This window comes from Aquarana catesbeiana, linkage group LG06, assembly GCF_042186555.1.
Source record: "Aquarana catesbeiana isolate 2022-GZ linkage group LG06, ASM4218655v1, whole genome shotgun sequence".
NCBI lineage: Eukaryota > Metazoa > Chordata > Amphibia > Anura > Ranidae > Aquarana > Aquarana catesbeiana.
Window position 1 is genome coordinate 408,709,742 of NC_133329.1, and position 19,218 is coordinate 408,728,959.

Consider the following 19,218-nt stretch of genomic DNA (forward strand, 5'->3'; position numbering starts at 1 on the left):
TCCAGTAAAACAGAATGGTCTCATAAAAGCGTCACTGGACAGACACGGGGACATTCAACTGCTGAGTAAAGGAAAACTCGGGGCTCATTTACATCACTGTGGTGTAAATCAGCGGCGTGCATTCCTTTGCATTATATTATTGTCAGTTGAATGGGCTGTCCGAAAGGCCAACAAAAAAAAAAAAAGTGCATATAACGCTTCTGGCAGCGAATCACGTCACGACGCACGTTCGTGAACTGCTGCAAATTGTGCTACAACGCACATCTGTTGACAAGGTGCATTAGAGTGCCATTCAGAATTAATGGCACTGCATGACACCAATACATGTAAGGCGTGTTGTGTATATGTACAGGTTAATATATATGTTACCACAACATGACAAAGTGTATGGGCCCCAACAGGAACATCATATGTTTCTTTCTATTTCTATCACGTTTTATTATCTATCACGATTTATTTGAATTTAAATTTTGTTACAGATCTTTGAATTTAAAAGTGAAGTATGGGAATTTTTATTTTTTAGAATCATACTTAGGTGGATGCAGCATCGGTCCCCCGCTGGCTCTAAGGCTGCAAACTGATTCCTCAATCTGCAGGACTCCCTGATCAGAGAGCTTTGTGTGTATTAAAAGTAATGTCTGGTACCACGAGTGCTGTGGTTCAAGCCACCAATCCTTACATCACTATGAGGTGACCTGTCATTGCATAAGGGTTGGCCGATGAAACCACAGAGTGCACAGGAGGACCTGTTGTTCATCACATTCTCAGGGCTGAATGCTCCGAAACTCGTAAAATGTCCTAATCTGATAAAGGGTCTGTGTGGGTCCTGACCTCAGAGGTGAATAGATATCCACCTAGACACTGAAAAGAGGAGGAAGCAAGAAGAGATTATGCGAGAGATGCATTGGCCTCAGCACCATAGACTTCCACCCAGAGCCCTGGCCTCGGCACCATAGCCATCCACCCAGAGCCCTGGCCTCGGCACCATAGACATCCACCCAGAGCCCTGGATTCGGCACCATAGACTTCCACCCAGAGCCCTGGCCTCAGCATCATAGACTTCCACCCAGAGCCCTGGCCTCGGGGCACCATAGACATCCACCCAGAGCCCTGGCCTCGGCACCGTAGACTTCCACCCAGAGCCCTGGCCTCGGCACCGTAGACTTCCACCCAGAGCCCTGGCCTCGGCACCGTAGACTTCCACCCAGAGCCCTGGCCTCGGCACCGTAGACTTCCACCCAGAGCCCTGGCCTCGGCACCGTAGACTTCCACCCAGAGCCCTGGCCTCGGCACCGTAGACTTCCACCCAGAGCCCTGGCCTCGGCACCGTAGACTTCCACCCAGAGCCCTGGCCTCGGCACCGTAGACTTCCACCCAGAGCCCTGGCCTCGGCACCAAAGACTTCCACCCAGAGCCCTGGCCTCGGCACCAAAGACTTCCACCCAGAGCCCTGGCCTCGGCACCAAAGACTTCCACCCAGAGCCCTGGCCTCGGCACCAAAGACTTCCACCCAGAGCCCTGGCCTCGGCACCAAAGACTTCCACCCAGAGCCCTGGCCTCGGCACCAAAGACTTCCACCCAGAGCCCTGGCCTCGGCACCATAGACTTCCACCCAGAGCCCTGGCCTCGGCACCATAGACTTCCACCCAGAGCCCTGGCCTCGGCACCATAGCCATCCACCCAGAGCCCTGGCCTCGGCACCATAGACTTCCACCCAGAGCCCTGGCCTCGGCACCATAGCCATCCACCCAGAGCCCTGGCCTCGGCACCGTAGACATCCACCCAGAGCCCTGGCCTCGGCACCGTAGACATCCACCCAGAGCCCTGGCCTCGGCACCGTAGACATCCACCCAGAGCCCTGGCCTCGGCACCATAGACTTCCACCCAGAGCCCTGGCCTCGGCACCATAGACTTCCACCCAGAGCCCTGGCCTCGGCACCATAGACTTCCACCCAGAGCCCTGGCCTCGGGGCACCATAGACTTCCACCCAGAGCCCTGGCCTCGGGGCACCATAGACTTCCACCCAGAGCCCTGGCCTCGGGGCACCATAGACTTCCACCCAGAGCCCTGGCCTCGGCACCGTAGACTTCCACCCAGAGCCCTGGCCTCGGCACCGTAGACTTCCACCCAGAGCCCTGGCCTCGGCACCGTAGACTTCCACCCAGAGCCCTGGCCTCGGCACCGTAGACTTCCACCCAGAGCCCTGGCCTCGGCACCGTAGACTTCCACCCAGAGCCCTGGCCTCGGCACCGTAGACTTCCACCCAGAGCCCTGGCCTCGGCACCGTAGACTTCCACCCAGAGCCCTGGCCTCGGCACCGTAGACTTCCACCCAGAGCCCTGGCCTCGGCACCGTAGACTTCCACCCAGAGCCCTGGCCTCGGCACCGTAGACTTCCACCCAGAGCCCTGGCCTCGGCACCGTAGACTTCCACCCAGAGCCCTGGCCTCAGCACCATAGACATCCACCCAGAGCCCTGGCCTCAGCACCATAGACATCCACCCAGAGCCCTGGCCTCAGCACCATAGACTTCCACCCAGAGCCCTGGCCTCGGCACCATAGACATCCACCCAGAGCCCTGGCCTCAGCACCATAGACATCCACCCAGAGCCCTGGCCTCGGGGCACCATAGACTTCCACCCAGAGCCCTGGCCTCGGGGCACCATAGACTTCCACCCAGAGCCCTGGCCTCGGGACACCATAGACATCCACCCAGAGCCCTGGCCTCGGGGCACCATAGACATCCACCCAGAGCCCTGGCCTCGGCACCATAGACATCCACCCAGAGCCCTGGCCTCGGCACCATAGACTTCCACCCAGAGCCCTGGCCTCGGCACCATAGACTTCCACCCAGAGCCCTGGCCTCGGCACCATAGACTTCCACCCAGAGCCCTGGCCTCGGCACCATAGACTTCCACCCAGAGCCCTGGCCTCGGGGCACCATAGACTTCCACCCAGAGCCCTGGCCTCGGGGCACCATAGACATCCACCCAGAGCCCTGGCCTCGGGGCACCATAGACATCCACCCAGAGCCCTGGCCTCAGCACCATAGACATCCACCCAGAGCCCTGGCCTCGGCACCATAGACATCCACCCAGAGCCCTGGCCTCGGCACCATAGACTTCCACCCAGAGCCCTGGCCTCAGCACCATAGACTTCCACCCAGAGCCCTGGCCTCAGCACCATAGACTTCCACCCAGAGCCCTGGCCTCAGCACCATAGACTTCCACCCAGAGCCCTGGCCTCAGCACCATAGACTTCCACCCAGAGCCCTGGCCTCGGCACCATAGACTTCCACCCAGAGCCCTGGCCTTGGCAGGACCTAGGCCCTACTAATTTTTTATTGTAAATGTATACTTTAATTTGCATTTAAATATACAAAAAACAAATACAGTGGAACCTTGGTTTACGAGTAACGCGGTTAACGAGCGTTTTGAAAGAAGAGCAACTTTTTTTTTAAAAACATTCTGACTTGGTTTGCGAGTTTTGTCTTGCAAAACGAGCAGAATTCAAGCTAATGTGTTGTGCAGTATTGCTTTTGGCCAGAGGTGCGGGGGGCGCCGGGGACACTCGGAGCTGTTCGGAAATAATTGGTATCACTCGGAAATACTCCCGTTCCCGAGTGTTTCAGAGTTCAGCCAAGCTGAACCCGAGTGTTTCTGTGACTTTCCGAGTTCAGCCAAGCTGTCCCTGAGTATTTCTGAGGCTCTCCGGCCCCCCTCCCCCCACCTGTGGCCACACACTGTATTGCATGTAATAGAAGTCAATGCAGAACTAATTATCTTGGTTTTCATTGATTCCTATGGGAAAACTCGCTTTGATATGCGAGTGCTTTGGATTACAAGCATTCTCCTGGAACGGATTATGCTCATAATCCGAGGTTCCACTGTACTAGAACGGGGTACATTCCACCCTGTACTCCGATGCAGCGCATAAATACACTACATAACGATACAGTTCCAAACATACAAATAAATGACATTCATCCTGCGGTATGATGATGCCAGATGTGTTGTGCAGAGTACTAATACCCTGAAACCTCACGTCATGCATGATGCAGCATTACCCCGAAAGCATTAAATTAAAAAATGTTACTAAATAGCAAGTCATATAATGTTTCAGTCAAATTGCATTTCAACAGGTGTGATGGGCTGGGGGGAGGAGAGAGTTCACAGGCCCTGCAGACCTCCTCTTCTTCCTTAAAGTCCATCACACCTATAAGGGAAAGGGAAGTGGATAAGTCCCATATAGGGAGATACCATGGCAGGCCCTTTGGCTAGGAATTTTTTTTTTTAATTCCTGGCCAGATGGCCGGCCCTAGAAAAAGCGTTGCAAACTGTTGCCGCTATATAAATAATAATAATGATAAATGTGTTCATGTACTGTTATTAGTAATAATATACTGCCAGCTAGTGGCTGATTTTGGCATTTACAGGTCATTTTCTCATGTCATGTCTTTACTTTCATTATAATGGGGGTGCCAAAAATTGCACCTTTCTAGTGATTGCTCACTAGTGGCACTTGTGTGTTGTCAGTGGTGTTAGCAGTACTGACCTCACTAAGACGTTCATTGGTCAGTAGCTCAACCCCAAGACAAGGATGGTTGGTGGTCCCAAGACCTAGGTGTGGGGGTGGTGGACTGTGTACCAATTCCTGCTTACAGAGAGACTTTTGTGGCATCTTTTATATTTGTATTTATTTTGCTCCTTTTTTATACCAAGCCCTGTGCCCTGCACAATAGACATCTTGTCAGAGCCCTGGGCTCTGCACACAACTCTCATGGCGGATTCTGCTGCACCTCCAATTAAGGCAGAACTGCTATGACTATATGATGACCAAATACTGATCGTCTCTGATTAGCATAAGAAAGTAGGATGAAACACATGAATACAAGCCAGGCCGAAGCCTCTGTAGAGGCTATTTGTATGGAAATGAACTGAGCAGCAATCTAAATCAGGTTACATTACGTGGACACATTTCTATGTAAATGAGAAACAGCTTCACCCTGAACTTTTAGCAGGATGGCGCAGGTAATGTCAGTTATGAAAAAAGATGGATAGTGTAGAAATCACTGCAAATCTCCTAAGCCCGAGGCTGCACAAACACAGGAGAGGTGTCTATCAGAGTGACCATACACTATAGGAAGGGTGTATAAGGCACCACCATATGCAGAAAGAGTATCTTCATCGGGCCGCACCATACGCAGGAAGAGTATCTTCATCGGGCCGCACCATACGCAGGAAGAGTATCTTCATCGGGCCGCACCATACGCAGGAAGAGTATCTTCATCGGGCCGCACCATACGCAGGAAGAGTATCTTCATCGGGCCGCACCATACGCAGGAAGAGTATCTTCATCGGGCCGCACCATACGCAGGAAGAGTATCTTCATCGGGCCGCACCATACGCAGGAAGAGTATCTTCATCGGACCGCACCATACGCAGGAAGAGTATCTTCATCGGACCGCACCATACGCAGGAAGAGTATCTTCATCGGACCGCACCATACGCAGGAAGAGTATCTTCATCGGACCGCACCATACGCAGGAAGAGTATCTTCATCGGACCGCACCATATGCGGGAAGGGTATCTTCATAGGGCTGCACCATAAGCAGGGAGAATATCTTCATTGGACCACACAATACGCAGGAAGAGTATCTGGAGTGACAATAACCGATCCATAGTAATGATAAGGCTTCATGCACACTGGGCAGCATGCTGGCAGGGGAGAGGCTTTTCTACTCAGGCTGTGGTTGCTTTCTAAAGAAAATAAACTGTACGTTTTTCCCACCATTTGTTATGATGCACTGGGATTGTATTGAGATGACTTAAACTGAAGGTTTAATTGGGCTTTAACAATCTCCAAAAACAACATTAACTCTCCATTAGACTGACTACAGAGAACTGAAGTCTACATGAAGTCGCAAACAAGGTTCCCAAATTTGGAAGTTTCCACCCGTATTTACAATTTACGTCACATCTCAGTTATGGATGACATGGCTAATCATTGACTGACTCCGGGTTAATGTACCTCTTGCCCCAACACGTTTGTTCAGGCCTGAAGAATGGAATTTAATAGCAGGAAGTTTATGGTGGTGATGACAAGGGAATACAACAAACAAAATGAGATAACCGAGAATGAAAGAGGAAAAAGTAGAGCAGGAAGCTCTGACCATGGTGGACAGAGATCAGCGACTCTCTTGTCTGATCCAATACAGACTTGAATTAGAATAGATTACATAAATGCCATGTGACTTCAAAGAGGCCGCAGGAGATCAGCCGAAAAGGTGAAAAAAAAGTTGCAATCCAAAATGGAAACAGTTTATGATAAGCAATGCACCGAGCAAACTGAATAGAGTTCAGTTATGGTTCATATTTACTTTACTCTGATTGGCTTTGTGTCTTTGGTCTGTGACCTATTGTAGAAAGCCAGCGGATCACAGGTATTGTGTGCAGGCACCTCTGACCCCCCACATGGCACCCTGGTTAGGCCTGAGCGAGAGTACCCCACCTATCCACATTCCCATCCAGTACTCCACCTATCCACACCCCCATCCAGTACTCCACCTATCCACACCCCCATCCAGTACTCCACCTATCCACATTCCCATCCAGTACTCCACCTATCCACATCCCCATCCAGTACTCCACCTATCCACATCCCCATCCAGTACTCCACCTATCCACATCCCCATCCAGTACTCCACCTATCCACATCCCCATCCAGTACTCCACCTATCCACACCCCCATCCAGTACTCCACCTATCCACATTCCCATCCAGTACTCCACCTATCCACATCCCCATCCAGTACTCCACCTATCCACATCCCCATCCAGTACTCCACCTATCCACATCCCCATCCAGTACTCCACCTATCCACACCCCCATCCAGTACTCCACCTATCCACATTCCCATCCAGTACTCCACCTATCCACATCCCCATCCAGTACTCCACCTATCCACACCCCCATCCAGTACTCCACCTATCCACACCCCCATCCAGTACTCCACCTTTCCACACCCCCATCCAGTACTCCACCTATCCACATTCCCATCCAGTACTCCACCTATCCACATCCCCATCCAGTACTCCACCTATCCACACCCCCATCCAGTACTCCACCTATCCACACCCCCATCCAGTACTCCACCTATCCACACCTCCATCCAGTACTCCACCTATCCACACCTCCATCCAGTACTCCACCTATCCACATTCCCATCCAGTACTCCACCTATCCACATTCCCATCCAGTACTCCACCTATCCACATCCCCATCCAGTACTCCACCTATCCACACCCCATCCAGTACTCCACCTATCCACATTCCCATCCAGTACTCCACCTATCCACATCCCCATCCAGTACTGCACCTATCCACACCCCCATCCAGTACTCCACCTATCCTATCCACATCCCCATCCCCATCCAGTACTCCACCTATCCACATTCCCATCCAGTACTCCACCTATCCACATTCCCATCCAGTACTCCACCTATCCCCATCCCCATCCAGTACTCCACCTATCCACATTCCCATCCAGTACTCCACCTATCCACACCCCCATCCAGTACTCCACCTATCCTATCCACATCCCCATCCCCATCCAGTACTCCACCTATCCACATTCCCATCCAGTACTCCACCTATCCACACCCCCATCCAGTACTCCACCTATCCTATCCACATCCCCATCCCCATCCAGTACTCCACCTATCCACATTCCCATCCAGTACTCCACCTATCCACATCCCCATCCAGTACTCCACCTATCCACATTCCCATCCAGTACTCCACCTATCCACATCCCCATCCAGTACTCCACCTATCCACATTCCCATCCAGTACTCCACCTATCCACATTCCCATCCAGTACTCCACCTATCCACACCCCCATCCAGTACTCCACCTATCCACACCCCCATCCAGTACTCCACCTATCCACATTCCCATCCAGTACTCCACCTATCCACATTCCCATCCAGTACTCCACCTATCCACACCTCCATCCAGTACTCCACCTATCCACATTCCCATCCAGTACTCCACCTATCCACATTCCCATCCAGTACTCCACCTATCCACATCCCCATCCAGTACTCCACCTATCCACACCCCATCCAGTACTCCACCTATCCACATTCCCATCCAGTACTCCACCTATCCACATCCCCATCCAGTACTCCACCTATCCACACCCCCATCCAGTACTCCACCTATCCACATTCCCATCCAGTACTCCACCTATCCACATTCCCATCCAGTACTCCACCTATCCACATCCCCATCCAGTACTCCACCTATCCACACCCCATCCAGTACTCCACCTATCCACATTCCCATCCAGTACTCCACCTATCCACATCCCCATCCAGTACTCCACCTATCCACACCCCCATCCAGTACTCCACCTATCCACATTCCCATCCAGTACTCCACCTATCCTATCCACATCCCCATCCCCATCCAGTACTCCACCTATCCACATTCCCATCCAGTACTCCACCTATCCACATTCCCATCCAGTACTCCACCTATCCACACCCCATCCAGTACTCCACCTATCCACATTCCCATCCAGTACTCCACCTATCCACATTCCCATCCAGTACTCCACCTATCCCCATCCCCATCCAGTACTCCACCTATCCACATTCCCATCCAGTACTCCACCTATCCACACCCCCATCCAGTACTCCACCTATCCTATCCACATCCCCATCCCCATCCAGTACTCCACCTATCCACATTCCCATCCAGTACTCCACCTATCCACACCCCCATCCAGTACTCCACCTATCCTATCCACATCCCCATCCCCATCCAGTACTCCACCTATCCACATTCCCATCCAGTACTCCACCTATCCACATCCCCATCCAGTACTCCACCTATCCACATTCCCATCCAGTACTCCACCTATCCACATTCCCATCCAGTACTCCACCTATCCACACCCCCATCCAGTACTCCACCTATCCTATCCACATCCCCATCCAGTACTCCACCTATCCACATTCCCATCCAGTACTCCACCTATCCACATCCCCATCCAGTACTCCACCTATCCACATTCCCATCCAGTACTCCACCTATCCACATCCCCATCCAGTACTCCACCTATCCACATTCCCATCCAGTACTCCACCTATCCACATCCCCATCCAGTACTCCACCTATCCACATTCCCATCCAGTACTCCACCTATCCACATTCCCATCCAGTACTCCACCTATCCACATCCCCATCCAGTACTCCACCTATCCACATTCCCATCCAGTACTCCACCTATCCCCATCCCCATCCAGTACTCCACCTATCCACATCCCCATCCAGTACTCCACCTATCCACACCCCCATCCAGTACTCCACCTATCCACACCCCCATCCAGTACTCCACCTATCCACATCCCCATCCAGTACTGCACCCATCCACATCCCCATCCAGTACTCCACCTATCCACATCCCCATCCAGTACTCCACCCATCCACATCCCCATCCAGTACTCCACCTATCCACATCCCCATCCAGTACTCCACCTATCCACACCCCCATCCAGTACTCCACCTATCCACATTCCCATCCAGTACTCCACCTATCCACATTCCCATCCAGTACTCCACCTATCCACATCCCCATCCAGTACTCCACCTATCCACACCCCCATCCAGTACTCCACCTATCCACACCCCCATCCAGTACTCCACCTATCCACATCCCCATCCAGTACTCCACCTATCCACACCCCCATCCAGTACTCCACCTATCCACATTCCCATCCAGTACTCCACCTATCCACATTCCCATCCAGTACTCCACCTATCCACATCCCCATCCAGTACTCCACCTATCCACATCCCCATCCAGTACTCCACCTATCCACATCCCCATCCAGTACTCCACCTATCCACATCCCCATCCAGTACTCCACCTATCCACACTCCCATCCAGTACTCCACCTATCCACATCCCCATCCAGTACTCCACCTATCCACATCCCCATCCAGTACTCCACCTATCCACATCCCCTTCAGCTAAGCTTCATTTAAAGTATAACCAAAGGCAAAACTTTATTTTTAGTGTTGGACAGAGTGGAGAGGGATAAGAACACGTCCATTTTTATTGCTGTCTGCGGCCCAGTTATGGAGATTCATCCTCTCTATTTGTCCTGTTTATCATTATCATTGAAAGTGAAAGTAAAAAAGAAAGTCTCAAATTTTGGGTTGTCCCCAGAAAAGCAATAGAGGGCAAATCTTCCAAAGGGGGCACTAGTTCTGGTGATCAGGGGGTCCACAAGGAATTCCCTCAATTTGCAGGGCTTCCTCTCACTTCCTGTTTGGCTATGAGGCAGGAAGTGAAGGGAAATCTCCCCAATGGGACACGAATGGAGAAAAAAATCTATATATATATAGTTTTAGAGCTGCATGATTAATCGTCAAGAATCGTTATCGCGATTTTTTCCCGTTGCGATCTTGACAAAAAAAAGCGTTCCACAATTCTTTCTATGCAAAGAATTCTCTCTGCTCTTCTGAACCCACAGCCCTCAAAAGAAAGGAAGAAAAAAAAAAAAACAGGCAGTCTGCCAAGAATCACAACATTATTTAGCAGTGGAACTTAAGTATAAACGTTGTAACAATTTGTCAATGGAATAGACTTCATGTGTAAATGAGGAAAGTTTAACCACTTAAACACTAAACCTTTTTCTGACATTTGTTGGTTTCTAATTAAAATATTTTTTTTTGCTAGAAAATTACTTAGAACCCCCAAACATTATATATATTTTTTTTAGTAGAGACCCTAGAGAATAAAATGGTGGTTGTTGCAATATTTTATGTCACACTGTATTTGCGCAGCGGTCTTTCAAATACAATTTAAAAAAAAAAAAATACTTTAATGAATTAAAGAAAAAACAAAAAACTAATCAGTAAAGTTAGCCCAATTTTTTTGTATAATGTGAAAGATTTTACGCAGCGAGAATCGTGATCTTTTTATTCAAAGCAAAAAAAATTGTGATTTTTATTTTGGCCAGAATCGTGTAGTTCTAAATGGTTTGAAACCCCCCCCCCCAGTGTCTTCCTACAACTCCACCAGGTGAGCGGGGATATAAAAAACAAAAAAGGGGGGGGGGGGGAATAAGGTGAAGTTCCTCTTTAAGAAGAGAGAGCTGATCTACACCACAGCTTAAATTATTAAGCAGTCCATTCAGCGTGCCCTCAGGAATAAATCTCTACTCACTCACACAGATCAGCATTCAGATACAAAGTTCTGAGCCCGGGGGGGCACACATGGACAGCGCAGTCAGTGTTTGGGCAGTATAGTACCATACAATGCCAGGACACACACCACGGTCAACCTAAAATATCAATATGCCAACACATTTTTTTACAGCCCAAACATCAGCAAAGGAGACAATGCCCCCTGGCATGTGAAATAAGAAAAGCACCGATCACTGGTTCTGAAATTTTAACCATTTGATTGGGCACACATTGTATAGTCTGCAACAAATGGCACCTCACAATAATAAGAAACACAGAAATCCAGACCCAACAATGCTCAGCAATACGGATGAAGTGAGGGCAGAAAAGCACAGGCCACAACCCAACAACCAAATCTTCAACATCCGAACACTTTAAGTCTCACCATTAACCCTTTCACAACACGATAACACATAGATAAGTCCAGGAGATGGACTTTAACCACTTGAAGAAGACCGGGCCTTTTTCTGACACTTTGTTTACAAGTAAAAATCAGTAATATATGTATTTTTTTTTTTTTTTTAAGCAGAGGCCTTAGTGCAGAGGGGAGGCAACCTGGGGCCCTCCAGCTGTTGTAGAACTACATTTCCCATGAGGCATTGCAAGGCTGGCAGTTACAATGACTCCCAGAGGCATGATGGGACTTGTAGTTCTGAAACAGCTGGAGAACCCCAGGTTGCCTCCCCCTGCCCTAGTGAATTGGTGGGTTTTGCAATTTCTATTATGTCACACGGTATTTGCGCAGCAGTTTTCCAAATTTTTGGGGAAAAACACACTTTAATGAATCTTATTGCACACACACAATATAATAACCATTTTTTTTTCGATAAATATAAAATATGGTGTCACACTGAGTAAACAGATACCAAACATGCCACACTTTAAAATTGCGCACACTCGTGGAATGGCGACATACTATTTCGCCATAGGCGTCACTTTAAAAACCTTTGCAGGTTACATGTTTACAGTTAGAGGAGGTTTGGTACTAGAATTATTCCTCTCGCTCTGACATGGCCATACCTCAGATGTGTAGTGCGAGACCAATACATGCGTTCCCCTTTGTGAGTGAGCACAGGGGGCGGGGGTGCTTTAAAAAATAAAAAAAAAATAAAAATGTATTATATATATTTTACACGGTTTCTTTTAAAGAAAAAAAAAGTATCACTTATTGCTGTTACAGTGGATTAAAACGTTCCTTGTACCCGCAAAAGGCAGTGACAGGTACTCTTTATGGAGAGATCTGAGGTCTATTAGACCCCAGGCCTCTCCTCTGCCCTAAAAGCTCCGGATCACACCACGATCGGTGTGTTCAGATGCTGTGCCCATTTAAAAATGGCGCCGTTTACATCCTTATAACCAGAAGTCCCGTTTTCTATATCACATCCTGGACCTTCCAGCCCTCAATCATCTCTGTGGTGAGCCGGGCTCTCTGCCAGGACAGGAGCTCCCGGAGAGGCACCAGCAAGCATCGCGAGGGGGCGTGGCCATATTTTGGGCCACTTTTCTTTTGGTTATGGATATCTCCTGATTTTTTTTTATTTTTTTAACATTTATCATCAAATAAAAGCACAATCTGTCCTAGAGGGGAAAAAAAAAAAAAAACCCCCGCGGTATAATTCACCAGCATACAAAGTATAGTTGCGATGAGTTGTACAGTATTACTAACACAAATCAAAGTTAAACATTTGGTGTGGGCATTGAGGTTTGTTTAACATCCGTCAGGAAGGGGTTAAAGACGACTTCTTTGGCGCGGACCAGTTATAGGTTACCCATGGCCTTCTCAGCCAGATTGTTTGGTGATCACATTACAGTTGTATAAAGAATGTCTAAGATTTTCCAATGACCTCAACTTACATCCCAGTTGTTGGGTATCGGAGGGGCTCTCTTTAGGTCATTAACCATTTAAAGTGGACCTTCAGTCATTTTTTCATCTTTCCATCTATTATATCTTCTGCTCTTGTTGTTATTTTATCTTTGGATAGTAAAACATTTTTTTTTCTGCCAGTAAATCCCTTATACAGCCCACTTCTGTTTGTCTGGTCATTAGCCTAGGATTATGACATCATGCACAGCTCTCTCTGAGAGTTTGCCAGGAAGGGAGGGGGATGAGTCATAAGAGGGCCAATGAGAGCTGCAGAGCTGGAGGTGTGCCTCTGTGTAAATCCAGGAAGTGAAGGGCCAAACGGGAAGGGCCAGGCCCGGCGCAAGGGAAGGGCCAGGCCCGGCGCAAGGGAAGGGCCAGGCCCGGCGCAAGGGAAGGGCCAGGCCCGGCGCAAGGGAAGGGCCAGGCCCGGCGCAAGGGAAGGGCCAGGCCCGGCGCAAGGGAAGGGCCAGGCCCGGCGCAAGGGAAGGGCCAGGCCCGGCGCAAGGGAAGGGCCAGGCCCGGCGCAAGGGGAGGGCCAGGCCCGGCGCAAGGGGAGGGCCAGGCCCGGCGCAAGGGGAGGGCCAGGCCCGGCGCAAGGGAAGGGCCAGGCCCGGCGCAAGGGAAGGGCCAGGCCCGGCGCAAGGGAAGGGCCAGGCCCGGCGCAAGGGAAGGGCCAGGCCCGGCGCAAGGGAAGGGCCAGGCCCGGCACACGGCTTGACAGTTCAGTTGAGAGATGACTTAAAGGGACAGTTCATCTTTACAAAAAAAACTGCCTATGCAGATAATGGGCGTTTGTAGATGAAAACAAACAGTGCGGCTCTGACTAAAGTTAAATAAGAACACCCTTGATATAGGTGTACACCTTTAACTTACCTCCTGAAGCCCGACTCGAAGAATCACTGAATGTTGCCAAGTGAGGCCTAGTCATTACTGCTCACCTCCATCACAGGAGCGATGGCCTAAATGTATGAAATTCTTTTTACATTTTTTTTTTTTTTTGGATATGTTTTATAGCAGAAAGTAATTTTTTTTTTTAAATTGTTAGCCTTTTTTTTGTTTATAACGCAAAAAATAAAATAAAAAAACAAAACAAAAAACGCAGAGGTGATTAAAAACCACCAAAAGAAAGCTCTATTGGGGGGAAAAAAGGGACGTCAATATTATTTGGGTACAGTGTCACACGACCGTAACAATTGTCATTTAAAATACTGCAATGCTGTATCAAATCTTCCAGAGGTCAGGTGGTTTTTTAGTGATGCACTACATAGATGTTCCACTTACACACGCGCTGACACTTTAACTTGATAAGCTGGTCCTAACACTGTCCATAAACAGTGAGATTTTAATTCGGGCAGTTTTTATACGTTTTTATAACAGTCATACGATACGATTTTATTACGGGTGCTGTAATTTATTACGGGGTCATCTAATGCAAACCTGTTAGTCTATTTTGTGGAACTGATCAATTAAACGTTTCCTTTGTACTGCCATCTACTGACACTCATCTGTCCCACATGAGCTGCAGCAGAGCCGGCTATCTCGAGCAACTGCCAGCACAATCTCCTGCAATCTGGGGCGAACGTCAGTCCTTTTGGCTCTGGAGCGGCACGGCCAAGACTGCAGGAATTCTGCCCAGATTGTAACAAACGCGGGATGTGTACTCCAGACACAACCATACTTGAAGAAGCGGCAGAATTTGTCTTTTGCAAGAACTTGTCGGCTTGCAGTTTTTTTAAAAGAGAAGAATGGCCAAAGCAGCTTTTGTAGCCGTACTTCTCTTCCGGGTCACAGGAGTGCACTTGGTCTCTCTTGTGATCGATCCAGAGAGTCTGCAAATAGAGGGCAATTGCCTGCTGTCAGCTGACGTCACAGAGCCACTCAAGTCTCTAGAAGGATCCTGACAATATTGTCCTGATCCAGAAGGTACTTGTGGACATCGCTGGATCTAGAGGGACCTCAGGTAAGTATTAGGGGGGCCGAGGGGGACTGATGCACACAGAAGGCTTTTTATCTTAATGCACAGAATGCATTAAAGGGATTGTAAACCCTCGTGGCTTGCATTCTATGCATTTAGGTGAAAAACCTCTTGTAGTGCACCAGCCCCCCAGAATCCCCCCTTTTACTTACTTGAGCCCGATCGCTCCATCGCCAGGGACGAGCACACCCGCTCAAGCAGGTGTCTCAGGTCCTGATTGGATAGATTGATAGCAGCGCAGGCATTGGCTCTTGCTGCGGTCAATCAAATCCAATGAAGTGGGGGCCGGGCCGAGTACTGCTGTCTTTGTCAATGGATGCAGCAGTAGGTCACGGGAGCATGCCCGTACGGGTGTCCGGAGGGGGAGCGCCACTCCGGCGGGGCACTCGAGAAGAGGAGGAGCGCCGCTGAGGGACCCCAGAAAAGGAGGATCGGGGCCACTCTGTGCAGTTGGTAAATATGATTTGGTTGTTTTTTAAAAAAAAAAACTTTAATATATCCTTTAAGATAAAAAAAACCTTCTGACTTTACAACCCCTTTAAGGGATTAAAATTACTTTAAATAAAACCTGAGCTTTTTCTTTTCATATTTCTTTTTTTTATTGGTTTCTGCATACACCATATGTCTGTAACATACGTTTTCTCAATAAAGCTGAACAGGGACACATGTTACAGGATGACAACACATAAGCACTATATTGAGAAAGCTGTATCCCCATAGCAGGAAGTGCTTGGAGAAGGTCTTTTATGGCAGGATCACCAGGGATTCATTTAATAAAAGCTGCAGATCTGAAAACACAAAAACCTATTGAGAATATATGAAACATGTTAAAAGCTCTCATGAGATTTAGGCAATTGGGTTAAGATCTAATTCTTCTGAAAATGCGTTGTTGAAGGTGATAAGTTTTCATGTGAAAAGGAGGGGTTGTTATAAAAATCAGAATGTTAAATTAAGCTGCAGCGGCTCCGTGTATAATCAGAGAGTAAGTGGCGAGGCCTCCTTCTGGTACATTAGAAGCTCAGAAGAATAATGAAATATTCATGGCGGGCAGAGCGATCGTTTGTCAGCAGCAGTTTGGAGAAAGTTGTAGTGGGAGTGAAAATAAAAGGTGCGGAGAGGGTGAGAAGCCGGCTCTGGGCACACGCTGAGAACACATGTGCCGTCTTCTGCTGCATGTCTTCCTGAAAATAGACGCCTCCAAATAGATCGGCATCACCAGTGCTAACAGGAGGCGGCCATGTCACTGCTTACAAGGGGCTCCATGTGATACCTATTCAACCATCCAATTATCAGCTCTGATAATACTACAGGATATGGTAGTGGGGTCGGGGGGGGGGGCTGGGGGGCCGGTCACTGCCAGGTTTTTTTTCACCTTAATGCATAGGATGCATTAAGGTGAAAAAAACACGAAGGTTTAAAACCCCTTTAAGAGCCCACTTACACTTCTGTATTTAAGAAAAATAAATAAAAAAACCACCACCAAGTATAATGCGTGCCATTTCTGACACTTTTTATGAAATGGTGCTCTTAATATTTAAAGCGGAAATCCAGGAATTCAGCTTCTTTTTAAAACTGCAGACATACTATGAGTTATAGTGCCTTGAAAAAGTATTCATACGCCTTGAAATTTTCCACATTTTGTTATGTTACAACCAAAAAACGTAAATGTATTTTATTGGGATTTTATGTGATAGACCAACACAAAGTGGCTCATAATTGTGAAGTGAAAGGAAAATGATAAATGGTTTTCAATCTTTTTTACAAATAAATATGTGAAAAGTGTGGGGGGTATTTGTATTCAGCCCCCTTTACTCTGATACCCCTAACTAAAATCTAGTGGAACCAATTGCCTTCAGAAGTCACCTAATTAGTAAATAGAGTCCACCTGTGTGTCATTTAATCTCAGTATAAATACAGCTGTTCTGCGAAGCCTTCAGAGGTTTGTTGGAGAACCCTAGTGAACAAACAGCATCATGAAGGCCAAGGAACACACCAGACAGGTCAGGGATAAAGTTGTGGAGAAGTATAAAGCAGGGTTAGGTTATAAAAAAAATCTCCCAAGCTTTGATCATCTCACGGAGCTCTGTTCAATCCATCACCCGAAAATGGAAAGAGTATGGCACAACTGCAAACCTACCAAGACATGGCCGTCCACCTAAACTGACCGGCCGGGCAAGGAGAGCATTCATCAGAGAAGAGCCAAGAGGTCCATGGTAACTCTGGAGGAGCTGCAGAGATCCACAGCTCAGGTGGGAGAATCTGTCCACAGGACAACTATTAGTCGTGTTCTCCACAAATCTGCCCTTTATGGAAGAGTGACAAGAAGAAAGACATTGGTGAAAGAAAGTCATAAGAAGTCCTGTTTGTAGTTTGTGAGAAGCCATGTGGAGGACACAGCAAACATGTGGAAGAAGGTGATCTGGTCAGATGAGACCAAAATTTTACTTTTTGGCCTAAAAGTAAAACTCTATGTGTGGGGAAAACTAACACTGCACATCACCCTGAACACACCATCCCCACCGTGAAACATGGTGGTGGCAGCATCATGTGGTGGGGATGCTTCTCTTCAGCAGGGACAGGGAAGCTGGTCAGAGTTGATGGGAAGATGGATGGAGCCAAATACAGGACAATCTTAGAAGAAGAGACCGGGGCTGAGGTTCACCTTCCAGCAGGAGAACGACCTGAAACATACAGCCAGAGCTACAATGGAATGGTTTAGATCAAAGCATATTCATGTGTTAGAATGGCCCAGTCACAGTCCAGACCTAAATCACATTGAGAATCTGTGGCAAGACTTGAAAATTGCTGTTCACAGACGCTCTCCATTCAATCTGACAGAGCTTGAGATATTTTGCAAAGAAGAATGGGCAAAAATGTCCCTCTCTAATTGTGCAAAGCTGGTAGAGACATCCCCAAAAAGACTTGCAGTTGTAATTGGAGAGAAAGAAGGTTCTACAAAGTAGACAAAGTGGGGGCGCCATACAAATGTACACCACACTTTCACATATTTGTAAAACCATTTATCATTTTCCTTCCACTTCATAATTATGTGCCACTTTGTGTTGGGTATGAATGAATACTTTTTCAAGGCACTGTAAAATGATTGTAAATGATCACCTAGTAAAACAACCCATTCAGTTTAAAATAGAAATGAAAGGCAATACATTTTGATACAGATAGATTAAAAAAAAAAAAAAAAAACATAATACCTTTTAATACCCATAATACCCTTTTTTTTATTAGAAGTGATCACATACCCTCTGTTCTAAGCTGGGTTGAGGAGAAGCAGCAGCACACTGAGCTTGGCAGTGAATGGCTGTGCAGCAGGAGCGTGTTAGGACAAGTCTTATCATTGGAGAGCAGGCCGAGTTCCCAGCATAGCTAGAGGACTGACCACACTGTTCTCTCCTGCTTAGTGTGGTCAGTTTTTATTAGGAAGCAGAGGGACTGGTAGGAACACCAGGGATTTCACATAAAGGATGCAATACAAAGAACAGAATACTTTCCCATACAATTACATGGTACAGCAGCCACATATCAGGAATATGAAGTGTTAGGGTAACAAAACGCTTTAAGCCTAACGAGGTGCCCTGCTATGCCTCCCCTCCTCTGCTTCTGCCCATTCACAGAAGCCTTTGCATTATGTCAACAGCTGGAGTATTTCCTCTGGGGAGTCCGAAGCTGCGGCCTCGCCTAAAAACTCCTGACCACAGCTACTCAGGACCGGCGCAGTGACCAAAAAAAAAAAAGGATTCGAATTGTGAATCAAGTTTTTAAGAAAATCGCAGATTTTTTTTTTTTTTTTTTTTTAGAAAATCTCCCAGCCCTACCCTCTACATTGTAAAGTGCTGCGTAAACTGTTGGAGCTATATAAATTGTGAATAATAATAATAATAATAAATGCATTTTAGGTGCAAAGAAAAGAAAACTTGTGCAAATTCTTACAGTTGGTTTGCTTTGGCTAGACAGACACAGCCATGTCATGTCCCAATATGACACCTGTGTGGGTTGATGTCCCCAAACTGACCCTGGGTCTATTCAGGGCTGTGAATGGATCTTTAAACAATACTCCCCCATGGAATGTATACAAATAACACCCACAAAAGAAGAAAGGAAAT

At 47.9% G+C, this 19,218-nt stretch overlaps 1 non-coding gene across 1 annotated transcript; it reads right to left on the reverse strand.

Annotated features, from left to right (window-relative positions):
• Window positions 1–4,476: 4,476 nt before the first annotated feature.
• Window positions 4,477–4,604, reverse strand: LOC141101945 (U4atac minor spliceosomal RNA). Its single transcript, XR_012235073.1, has one exon. It is a non-coding gene; the product is annotated as a U4atac minor spliceosomal RNA (small nuclear RNA).
• Between the last annotated feature and the right edge of the window lie 14,614 nt (window positions 4,605–19,218).